Below are 12,919 nucleotides of genomic sequence, written 5' to 3'. Positions count from 1 at the left end.
TTTTTCTTTCCATTCATTCTTGTTATGCAAAGGAAGACAATATTTCTGTTAAACTTAATTATTTTACATTACAGTAAATAAAACTATTTACTACAGATTTCGTTGTGAAATATATCGGCTATGTATCTTTTAGTGTTCTTTATGCGTAAAGTGCTCATTTTCCGCAACCACTTCTCAATATAATCACAGATTCTCATCAAACAATGTATTCAGATATCTCTGCATTATATTTAATCAACATAGTATCTACAATCAAAAAATGTTGGTCTACCCTGTTCTGTTTAATTTTGGTTTCATAATTATGTAAAATCATGCAGTGATAAGGATTCGAGCACAATTGGTTCTGCACTAATCTGTGAACTATAAACTCCACTAAACTCCACTTTTTCCTTCAGTGGTGGCTCTGAGGGACGTCACCAAGCATTTCTAAAATTGCCTAAATTTTTTTCGTAAGTAGTCATATTTCCGTGTAAATAAGACTAGCTTGTTCAAGTAACATGTAGTTTAGATCCCCACATACCCTGTTATACCACTATGCCCTTCTCCACCCCCATTCTTTCAGATGTCTAGAAATTCACAGAAAATGTGTACACGAGTGATAATAATAATAGTTTCGTCCTTCGATCTTTATTATGCTTGCCTATGAGACGAGACAAAGCAAACACGGACTTGAAACAGTTTGCTGTTTAAGCTGCGCACATACTCTTCAAACAACAGTTTGGTTAGGCGTGAAAAAAATCATAATTCCCTTTTTCACTTACATTACTTAATCACTCACAAAATCTAGTGTCTTAATTCATGAACAAAAATATTCTCAAAATTCAAGGAGGTAGCGCTGGTCCGCTAGCACCATCAACCAATCTTTTCAAAAAGAAATATATCTCGTTCGTGGGGCCACGGTGGCTCAGTGGCAAAGTACATATCTCTGCTGCTTGGTGGTTCATAGTTCGATTCTAGCTTGTGTTGATTATTTTTATAAGAAACAATATGTGTGGATTTCCTAGGGGATCCCCATTCGCTCTCATTGCAAATATATCAAAACAATTATAATGTAAAAAATAATTTGAATTTGATGATTGAAGAACACAAGATTGACAAAAACATGTTTAAAACAACTTACACCACGAAAGATAACCACGCCGCAACAGTAAAGTAAATTTTATAAAATGTAGGTGTAGTGGATTTATTTAGCTTATTTATTTAATAAGGTTATAGGGGGATATGCGTACATGAATTTTCGTTTGCAAAACCGCTCAGGTAGTAATAAATTCCATTGTACAAAAAAGAAAAGGGCCGGAATATTCCGTTTCCAGACGTCAGAAATCCTGTCGAATCTATAGTGATCAATTATATGACAATACATTCAAAGATAACCAACGTGAACTGCCAACATCAAAACAATTTATCAATTTTCTTTCTTTTCGATAGTTCCACAGACTTCGCCAAAATACCTATGGAAGTAGATGAACATTAGGTATATATTTCAAAATAATACGTGTTATCAGACAGTTTCGTATTGTGCGTAAAAACTCTAGTTGCCAGGTTTTATTGCTAATGTCTAAAATCGTGGCGAGCTAGGCTATCACCATGAGACATTTTGTAGGGTTTAATTACATCGCACCATCAAACATTCAAGCTGAAGTCTACAAAGGCTAGCGAAAACTCATTTACCGCTTGTTCCCTCAGGAAGGAACATTGTTGAGGCGGGGTGGTACTAGCAATTTTCTTTAGGCCAGTGTAGAACAGCGGTTTCATACTAATTTTTATTAATAAACCATGCATTTCAGTGAAAAATGAAAGCCGTTGTCAGTTTTTATACTGATTTGAATTTATTGAAAAGAAACAAATCATCTTGTTTCTTGCCGAAAAAGGGCAACCATTTCTATCTCTCAGTACACAAAGACCAATAAAGCTGTCCCACATACTGTTTAATGCCCGCCAATTCCCCCCTCCCCCGAGAGGTGGGTGATAGGCCAAGCATCCATCGTGTCATTGGGGAACAAAAACTTACGACCTGTTGCCAGACAGCTTACAAGAGAAAAAGCAGGAGGAAACTCATTCGTCTGTTCGATGCAGAGGGGAGGTAGGGGGAAGGCGTGTCCCTAACCAACAGCCCGGATAATTACACAAGAAATAGAGCGATGTAGCTGGTCAATCAGTGGAAAAAAGAATCCAATCATTCATTCACAACACGGAAACTGGTCACCCGACGGGAAAATAGGAATGCAGCGTTTACCTGTTCACATGAAAACTGACCATTCAGGGGCATAGTGGAGGGGAAAATGGAATCTTCCGTTCACTCAAATAAAGGAAGTGATTGACAACTGCCCATCTGACCATTTCCATCGTTCAAGCAGAAGACATTAGTATCGGGTGATGGGGGGTTTGGAAACAACTGCGCATGTGTTTCCAAACAGATAGGATACTTGGTTTCCACGATCAGGACTTGCTAACCCTTTTTCTCAGTTCAGAAAGACCAGAGCTAGAAGATGGAGGAACCCGTATCGATGTGTTCGCATCCAGCGAAAAATAAATTAGATAAATAAATAAATATTCATTCCTTCTTCCCTTCCCTAATATGATCCTGGAATCTGATACACGGGAACATTTTATTCGTGTTCACACATTTTTTAAATATTTTCAGAACAAGTTTAACATTTCCATTCAATTTTCATAAGATTTTTCAACGTTCGCAACCTACGATTGTTCGGAGCTTCCTACGGAACACAAATCTGTTAATAATATAAGTCAAATAAGTGTTCGGGTAATCATTACGAGCTTTTTAGTACGATCACAATTAAAAATTGTTCATCGATTAAATTACAGGAAAAGAAGCTTGTGGGAACTAGGGATAGCGTTTTAAGGCTTATAGCTGAGTTCTGGCGGACTAGATACATTTTAATGTTATATCATAATTAAAAATTATTTTTCGATTAAATAAGCATGTAGGATCATGTTTCACACAGCAAAGGACATTCAACCTTCCAGGGTCCACCTCATCACCATCTAACGGTCGTGTAATAAATCTTCCCTCTCCCAGGGACCTGCGGAGTGATACCGGGCCTACTGACAAAATATGCAGAGTACCAGTTTAATTAGACCCCTGCTGTTCTATTGTGTACAAGAAGCGACGATACTACTTAGGAGTAAATGTAATTTGCGATATAAGTTGCTGAAGTTTATAGTGCTTCCGTCCATGAAGATGGCCGCAGTGGCCAAAAATCTGATTGATCAGAATAAACCATAACATGGCGTGGGCTTGGCTAGTTCATTTCGATAAACTGTATGCTTGACAGGTGCCGCCGTAAGCAGGAAATAACGAAAACTGCTTTTGTCCGATACCAGACGACTTTCCCCTAATCTCCAAGTCTAAATATCTGGTGACGCTATATAGCTCTCTTCTGTGCATGACCTACTGTAGCTTGGTGTTGATTCTATTTCCAAGCGTGTTCCAATCTTTAACTTTGCTTCTACTGCCATATTGGATTTTGCCTTTGAAAATCAAATGCTATTGGCCGAGTATTAACCGACTAGGTTATATACAAGAAATCTATCCAAGTAAGTACACAGATTTCTTATTGTATATTAAGATGTGAGAGTCCAATCATTTAAACGTAACTCAATAATTCATTCCAATAACAAAATTATACCCTTTCAAAATATTTTATTGTATTTTCCTCGACTACAGAAGTTGAGTTCCTTCGTGGATAAGCAGTTAGCGTACGCGCCTTTGGCGTGGGAAACCCGGTTCGATTCCCGGCGGGAGCTCATGTTCGAATTCCACGTTAATCAGTACGTCTGCGTTTCATATAGCCTCGCTGCTGAACGGGACGTTAAACTCAAAATCAACCACAGATGTTATATATTACGATATTGCAGTTATGCTGTGAGTTATTTATGATTTACATAAAACGGGACGTATCCGTAACAATGATGAGCGTCCGTAACAATAAATATATTAAAACAATCAAAAGCTCAAGTTCCTATTAATTACACTGTTGCGCATTCTACTCTTACAATTCATTGCTTACAGTTGTAATCCTAAAACAACCCACAGTTGATAATGGAGTAGGTTCGTTACTATTTAAGCCATGCATTAATTAACTGAAGTTCGTTTCCTTGTCCCCTTGTATTATTGTTGTTCCTAAGAAAATTGCTTAGATTACCAGGGGTATATTTGGTAGTGTCTTTGATTAATTTCCCACTCCAAGTTTTGTAAGCGACAAGGTACGTTCTTTCCATTTACCTAATTGGTGGTTACTGAGCTAGAGAAACAAGAGCTTTGAGAAATCTGTTTCAAAAGATTATACTGGGAATTTTAAAGCAGAAGTATAGGAATAGATTTTAATGACGCGGTGTCACATGTACAATCAACGACAAAAGTTCTTTGCGTTTGGTAAAATTTATTTTGGGAATATCGGTGTTATGGTTGGAACGTGCAACGTGGTATATCTTAAACATCCTTAGCAATTGCATTGTAACTTACTGAAAACCGTATTTAAATTGTCCTTTCATTCTTAAGTTATTTACGAAACTATTTTCATAAAACGGAAAGAACTTTTTTTTTTTTGCTGACTGTACAAGGACATGATAATATTATATTCACTTGCACAAGTAAATATTTCTCCGATATAAGGCATTTTGACTTGTTAGAATATCAACCAATCAGTACCTTAATGCAAATGTATTTATTTTAATCTATTAAATATATTCAAACAATTCTTATTTTTTAAAATAATTAATTTCGAAGAAGTTAAATGCTCAAATGTACGAGATTGTATATCTAATCTATAAATTACTTCCATTTTCTTGTAGTTATTTTGGGTAACTGCGCTTCAAGGTGCACAATTTGTTGAGAAGAAAAAATGTAGAATATATGTTGATTTTATATAGATAATCATGTAATGAGAGTTGTTGAAAAGAAGATAGGTTTTTGTATGTTGTTGCTATGACAACAGAATAATTCGTCCATTCAATAAGAATAAAAGTCAGTTGTGCCAAACATTTAATGTGCTTGATTTTCAATATATTTAATTAATATTGCAATTACAGGTAACAATTTAAGGTGGTTAATCGTGTTTACCAATTTAGTGATTCGAACTGTGGGCAATAAATGTAACAAGTTAAAATATAAATATAACGTTAGATTTCAGATGGTGGTTCCGCCCAGGAACGAACTGGGGACTGAGAGTTGCGTGAAGAAAAGTAAGCAATCTCGAAAAGACGACAAAACGGAGTACATACACTTTGTTGAGAAGTAAAAGAACAATCTATCACAATCTTAAAATGGATGTTGAAGGTAATAATTAAGAAGCTGATGGAACATCAGGTTTGGAGACAACAAATGTAGCCGACCTTATAAAACAGGCCAATCTTTGTCGCAGCAAATGCAACAAATGGACACTAAATTTGAACAAAAGTTTCAGCAAATGGATACTACGTTTTAGCAAATAAATACTAAATTTGAACAAATTACACAGGCTATGACTCAGCAAATGGATAATAAATTAGAGCAAATAACACAGCAAATAAATACTAAATTAGAACGAACCGACGGCATGATGGAACAGATGTTGCACAGATTTACAATTGTGCGAAGTGGAGTGGATGTTGTTGAAACGCAGGTTAGCGAACATAGTAATCAAATTAAAGCATTGCGGGAAGAAATAGACACTATGGAGGAAAAGATCATTACTATAAATATTAACCCTGATACGATCATCAACAGGGAATCCAACGAACCCAGATTAGCAATAGAAAATAGTAATATACCAGAAAGTCCTTCGGAGAGTGATGAAAGTACTTGTAGCACCGGGAAGGAAGAAAGGAGACCCCGTTCAGTGCATCACAGCAAAGACAGATGCGTAAGATCTAATCATACGAAAACGTCTCAGTAACAATTATTTTAAATTCAGTGAAATTCGATCTTTAACGAAATTTAGTGGAAGGTCGGAAGACATACCTGCCAGCGTATTTTTAGAAAAAATCGAAGAGGAATGTAACTTAATCGGTATAGACAAATCTAAGTTTATCAAAATTTTATCGCATGTTTTAGTACCACCTTGCTCTGTTTTATTCAAAGCAATCAAGGGGAGTTTACGCAATTATTTAGATTTTAAGAACGCTTTGCTTTCCAATTTTGAGAATCATTTCATGTTGGCAAACCGAGACGCCTTGGTTCGAAACAGACTGTTTGACCCCAAAATCGATAAGAATCTGATTTTGTGATTTCTGTATACAATGAGTTGAAATTAATTAATCCGTACCAACAAGAATCACGAATTATAGCATCGATCCGGATACTGTTACCTTTTAGATTGCAACAAATACTGATTTCTGCAAAATGCATTAACTTCAATCATTTGATTATGATACTGACACACAATCATAGTAGACGTCTTGCGAATAAAAATAAACACACTGCTGAACAAGACTGCACTTATATAATATAAAAACATATTTACAAGTGACGTTTCCATCTTCTAGCCAAGATCCTCATCATACGTCCACTGAGTGATACAAAAAATTACTCAAGTATATATACACAATTCATCTCCCTATCTGCTCTCTCATTGGCCCGTTCAAACAGCTAATCAGAAGCGTGGAAATCTATCTGAACTGACCAATGGGACAACATAACATTCTACCAGAAAGAAACAACAAGGAGCAAGCAACCATTGAATACATTAATTCATATACATTTTTCTGTATTTATCAATAATATTTCTCCATTCTTTATTAATGCTGATACCTTTGGTCCAATTCATTAAGTTTACATCCCCTTCCTTTTCTATCCACCAGGCCTCTTTCCACTTTCTCGGCCACAATCTTTTTTCCCGTTTCAGCACAATAACTTCTTCCCAGTTCATATCATGTCCCTTTTCTTTTACATGTTTAAAGATTGCGTTAGTTTCTCTGCCATTGCGTTAGTTTCTCTGCCATATTTCACATTATGTTGTTTCTTTCTTTCAATAATTTCCCCGTCTCACCAATATATTTCATATCACAATCCTTACAATTTATACAATAAATGACACGTTTCTGATCTCTCATTTCTTTTTTCTTCCCTTTGCTTTTGACCATGTCCAACAACGTTCTGCTACCTTTTCTATACACCTTGACCCCTTGCTTTCTTAACATCTTTTTTTAAAATCTCGGTTATCTTCTCCTAACCCTATAATGCCTTTCCATACCCCCTCATTGTCCTCCCCACTTTACCTTTCCCCGAGACCACAGATGCTTTAACGATATCCCTTTTACTATAACCATTCTCATACAGCTGTCCTTTAAAGATTTCCACATTCTCTTCTACATTTTTGTTACAAATTTTGGAAATTCTTTCTAACATATTTCTTATGAAATTAACTTTTGTGCTTCTATCTAAATTAGTTTCCTTATTACAATAAATACCAGCACTACATTCTTTTTGATACCATTGAGTCTTAATGCTCTTCCCTTCCTTACTCATTAAAATGTCAAGATAACATAATACACCTCCCTGCTCTGTCTCTAGTTCTAATTCTATTCCCTTCTCCTTATCTTCAATACTACCTACGAACTCTATCAACTCTTCTTTTGATCCTTCCCATATCCCAAAACAATCATCAACGTATCTACATAAAAATCGAATGTTTTCTCTCCCCTTTTCTATCACATCCTTCTCCCACACATTCATAATATTAGACAATACCGGACTTATCTTAGATCCTACACTTAAACCATCTTTAATCTTATATATGCCATTCTTAACTTTACAGAAACCAAACTCCCATATTAAGTTGAGGGCTTTTCTAACTTTCTCCCATTTCCAGCCTTTAACACATTCTCCCCCCATAACTCTCTTAATCGTATCAAGTCTCTCGTCTCAGTCGTATCGTATCAATCGTGTCAAGTTAGATAATCCATGGTGCAAAGTAATAATAATCGAAATCAAACTATTAATAATCGAAGTCAAGGTAATTATATTCCCGTCCGGAATATCAATGTGTGTGAAGAGTGTAACCCTAATGTAAGAAGTAATGATAGATCCTATTATACCGGTAATAGAGCTGAACCTAATTACAGAGGAAACAGGAATAGTAACTATACATCGTTAAGAAATCAGGTAAACAGTACATCTAATTTTTCTCGAAATGGATTTCGTAACAGTTTCATAGGTGGCAGAAATTCTCAAAATAGAAACCAAGGTACCGTGGAAGAAAATAATAGGCAGAACTATATACAAGATTGTGGTGTGCAATGCAACTTAACCGAATTCTTTGGTAATATAACTTAAGCTAATGTTGTGGCGTCCGAGAAAACATATTCAATTGATTTTTGTTTTATTTCACTTTAAATATCGTAATGTTTTCATTTGTACCTTAAATTTTACACAGAAATTAACTAATCCATATCAACAAGAACCTTAATTTATGAAGAAAAAAATCATTGTAGTATGAATACGAATATTGCTTATCAAAGTTATGCTAATTATGCCTTAATAAAACATGTTATTGTATTCTAACTCACATAAACTTTGCTGACTTTTAATATAATAATTTCCTTGATTTGTATAATTCCGTTATATTAATCATCTTGTTTTCTTTCACTTTGAGTATTGTTATGATTCCCTTGTAATTCGCTTTACTTATCAGTATTGTGCTTTTGCCCAAATGGAAGAAATAAGTTCTATAGTATGTCAACGTATACTGAGTTGATTCGTCAATGAGCTCCAATGGTATTGAACTAAAGAATATGCCTTAGGACCTGAATAATTAAATAAGTTAATCGTGTTTAGAATAATTCCTCTTTGTTGCTAAGTTTATAAAATTAAAATGGAATCAATTATTCAATGAATGTAAAAATAAGGTTAAGATAAAATGAATATATATATATATATATATATATATATATATATATATATATATATATATATATATATATATATATATATATATATATATATATATATATATATATATATATATATAGGAGGGCTATTCGGAAAGTAAGGTAACGATGTATGTAACAACTAAAAAAACAAGAGCGAAGTCGCCAATTCCTTTCCTTTGTGTTTCAAAAGATTATACTGGGAATTTTGAAGCAGAAATATAGGAATAGATTTTAATGACGGGGTGTCACATGTACAATCAACGACAAAAGTTCTTTGCGTTTGGTAAAATTTATTTTGGGAATATCGGTGTTATGGTTGGAACATGCAACGTGGTATATCTTAAACATCCTTAGCAATTACATTGTTTGTAATTTACTGAAAACCGTACTTAAATTGTCCTTTCATTCTTAAGTTATTTACGAAACTATTTTCATAAAACGGAAAGAACTTTTTTTTTGCTGACTGTACAAGAACATGATAATGTTATATTCACTTGCACATTATACATACACTTATACAAGTGTATTACACACATACATTCACTTGCACAAGTAAATATTTCTCCGATATAATGCATTTTGACTTGTTGGAATATCAAAAAAACAGTACCTTAATGCAAATGTATTTATTTTAATCTATTAAATATATTCAAACAATTCTATTTTTTAAAATAGTTAATTTCGAAGAAGTTAAATGCTCAAATGTACGAGATTGTATATCTAATCTATAAATTACTTCCATTTTCTTGTAGTTATTTTGGGCAACGGCGTTTAAAAGTGCACAATTTGTTGAGAAGAAGAAAAAATGTAGAATATATGTTGATTTTATATAGATAATCATGTAATGTCAATTGTTGAAAAGAAGATAGGTTTTTGTCTGTTGTTGCTATGGCAACACAATAATTCATTCATGAAATAAGAATAATAAAAGTCAGTTGTGTCAAACATTTAATGTGCTTGATTTTCAAGATATTTAATAAATATTGCAATCAAGGGCGCCGATTTCTCTAACTTTGGGAAGGGGGCAATCAGATGTGGGTTCGTATATTCATAGAAAAATGCATATAACAATACATATGAAAGTATAAATTTATAAAAATGCATGGGGGCCCAGATGAGATTGGGGGGGGGCAGGTTCGGCGCCCTTGATTGCAATTACAGGTAACAATTTAAGGTGTTTAATCGTGTTTACCAATTTAGTGATTCGAACTGTGGGCAATAGATGTAACAAGTTAGAAGATAAATACAACGTTACAAATGTTAGAAAAATACTACTGAGCCAAATGAATACAAAATTAAAGATATAAAGTCACTAACGCTGGAATTTACGCTAGTATAGTGCTATGGCGGATCCAAGGGGCCAATCGCCCTCCCCCCCCCACAAGAGGAAACTTTAAATTTTATATATAAATAAAACCCATCCCTAAGTTTGGAGCTCTTAAAAGTAGCTCTAAGTATCACAATCCACCGCCCCCCCCCCCAGAACTCCGTCCTGGATTCGCCCTTGGTATAGTGTGTCAAATTAGGCCCGGTCATAAAATTGTTTGTATAACGTTGCTTTCAACAGTGAACGCTGCCTGCCTAGAGCTCGCTCGTGGTCAAGTGGTTAGCATGTCATGAGCAGGGATGAATTCAGGGGGTAGCCCGGGGGAATCTCCCACCGAAGAAAATTCATTCCCCCCGGAGAAACTCCCAAAATTTCAGTCACAAAATGTAGAAATTACTTCACCCAATTATTTGTTTTTCTTTCCGTGCACGTGCAGACGAAATCCGATCTCTCAATATACATATAAATGACGCAGACTCATTCTATATAAATATTAAACATGCAACATCTAAGGTAGAATACCAAATAGTCAATAATACCTGTATTTCTTAACACTATGACCGAGTTTGGCAGAACATGAAATTGTCAACTGTTGAAGAAATGTTTGTATTTTAGTAGGCACTAGTTTGGCAGAACATGAAATTGTCAACTGTTGAAGAAATGTTTGTATTTTAGTAGGCACTATACCCTCGCCCTATATTATATATTAGTAGGTAGCACTAGCACAGATTGAGATAGGAAAGGAAAAATAGGGAAGATCTTTCGATCATTCCATATGATCTCTGATGTCAGCAAACTTCATTTCTTGAAAATGTACAGTTCTTGCATTATTTGAAATAGAGCGCCTAAATCCCATTTCACACATCGGAAGTAACAGACGTAAATGTGTTTTACGATTGTTAAAGTAAACACACCTTTCTTTAAGTAAAAATAAGTCAGTTAACCCTTTGGGGATCTTGGCTTTTTGGGCTATTTTTTAGACTTTGTCAAGCAACTACTGCATCGTCACTATTTATCCTAGGATCATGGTTCATACCTCATTCTCTTCAGAATAGAGCTGGCTTTCAAATGGTACCACTTGCATGCTCATACCATATACCAGAAGCGGGAAAAAAATTGTCAAAGTGAAAATTTCGGAGGGAAAATTTTTTTCTCGAACTTTGTCCCCCCCCTGTGTGATCGTAGCCATCTAAAAAAAAATCTGGTAAATAGTACTTGGTATACTGAATGTGTGTGCCAAATTTCAAGTTTCTATCTTGAATAGTAAGGGCGGGAGAATTTTTATTAAAAATTCTCATAATGCCCCAAATCACCACAAAATACTATGATCTCAGGGAAAAAATTCCTGAGACATCCCTAATTATCCTAGGACTATAATCCGCCATCATTCTCTTCAGAATAGAACTGTCTTTCAGGCGGTACCATTCACATGTCTCCATCATGTATCTAAGGCGGGGAATTCCTGAAAAAAGGGATTTTTGAGGGCAAAATTTCCCTTTTTTCAACTTTTGCCCCTCTGGACCCCCCCTGTTTTTACGCAGAAATCGGAAAAAACCTCTGGTAAATACTACTCGGTGGACTGAATGTTTGTGCAAAATTTCAATCTTCTACGTGAAAAAATAGGCCCGCCAGAAAAAATTTCCCTACCATGTCCCACTTTTACCCTATACAGAAGTATATTTGGATAAAAATTCACTGAGACTGCCCTAATTACCCTATAATTCGACCGTCGTTCTCTTCAGAATGGAACGCCCCTTCAGACGGTATGACTCACGTGGTCCTATCGTGTATGTGAGGCGGGAAAATGACGAAAAACGGGATTTTGGGGGTAAAAAAATCATTTTTTTTACCCCTTTGCCCCTCTGGTTTCCCCCCTGTTTTAGCACTGACATCGGAACAAAAAATCTGGTAAATACTACTCGGTGGACTGAATGTTTGTGCAAAACTTCAATCTTCTACGTTCAAAAATAAGCCCGCCAAAAAATAATGAACATAGACTTAAAAAAGGAAAAAATACATTTTAAGATTATGACGTCATCACTTCCCATGTCTGGACGCAGGACGGTCTGAAACCATACGTAATGTCTTCTACAATGTCTCTGGACTTGAAAAAAAAAAACGGACGAAAAAGCTCAAATAGAAGAGAAATAACGCAATGTACCATGAAAAACGCGTATGGTACAAAATGTACCATAAGATCCCCAAAGGGTTAAAGGGTGAAATTCAGAGAGTGTCATTTAGAGGGATCGGGGAAGAACAGTTATCCCTACTGGGTTAGAGATTTATATAGAATTTATCAATATAATAGTAGTATATAAGTGAAAGATTACTATTGATGGTGACGGAGGGGCAAGCGAGGCGACGGCCCCGGGCACCGAAGTAAGGGGCGCACGATTCGGGAGGGAAAAAGAAAAGAAGGAAAGAAAAAAGAGAGGAATGAAATACATGTGCACATATATAAAATAAAAGGAAAAAAGTAATAAAAAGTGGTCAAAATCAAGGAAAAGCAGGGTTTATTTTTTAATTTTCTCACCTTTCGCAGCTGGTCTGTCGACCTCACTCATATGTACGGGGGTGCCGTCGTATAGTCTCGCCCCAAGCGCTGATTTTTCACGACACGGCACTAATCCCACTGAAGATTTCGTAAACTAAACTATTGATGTGTGTGCAGTGAAGAAATCAAGGCTAATATACTTGATTTAGAATCAGAAGTGTGAGAAA

General features: G+C 35.4%; 1 protein-coding gene across 4 annotated transcripts in view; it reads left to right on the top strand.

The window, feature by feature from the left end:
- Nucleotides 1-12,919, top strand: part of Src64B (Tyrosine-protein kinase Src64B) — a 371,393-nt gene that overhangs the window by 219,990 nt on the left and 138,484 nt on the right. The gene's annotated exons all lie outside the window — the stretch shown is intronic.

The sequence above is a fragment of the Thermobia domestica genome, chromosome 18, assembly GCF_964235325.1.
Source record: "Thermobia domestica chromosome 18, izTheDome1.hap1.1, whole genome shotgun sequence".
Lineage (NCBI taxonomy): Eukaryota > Metazoa > Arthropoda > Insecta > Zygentoma > Lepismatidae > Thermobia > Thermobia domestica.
This window is presented reverse-complemented; position numbering and strand designations above follow the sequence as displayed.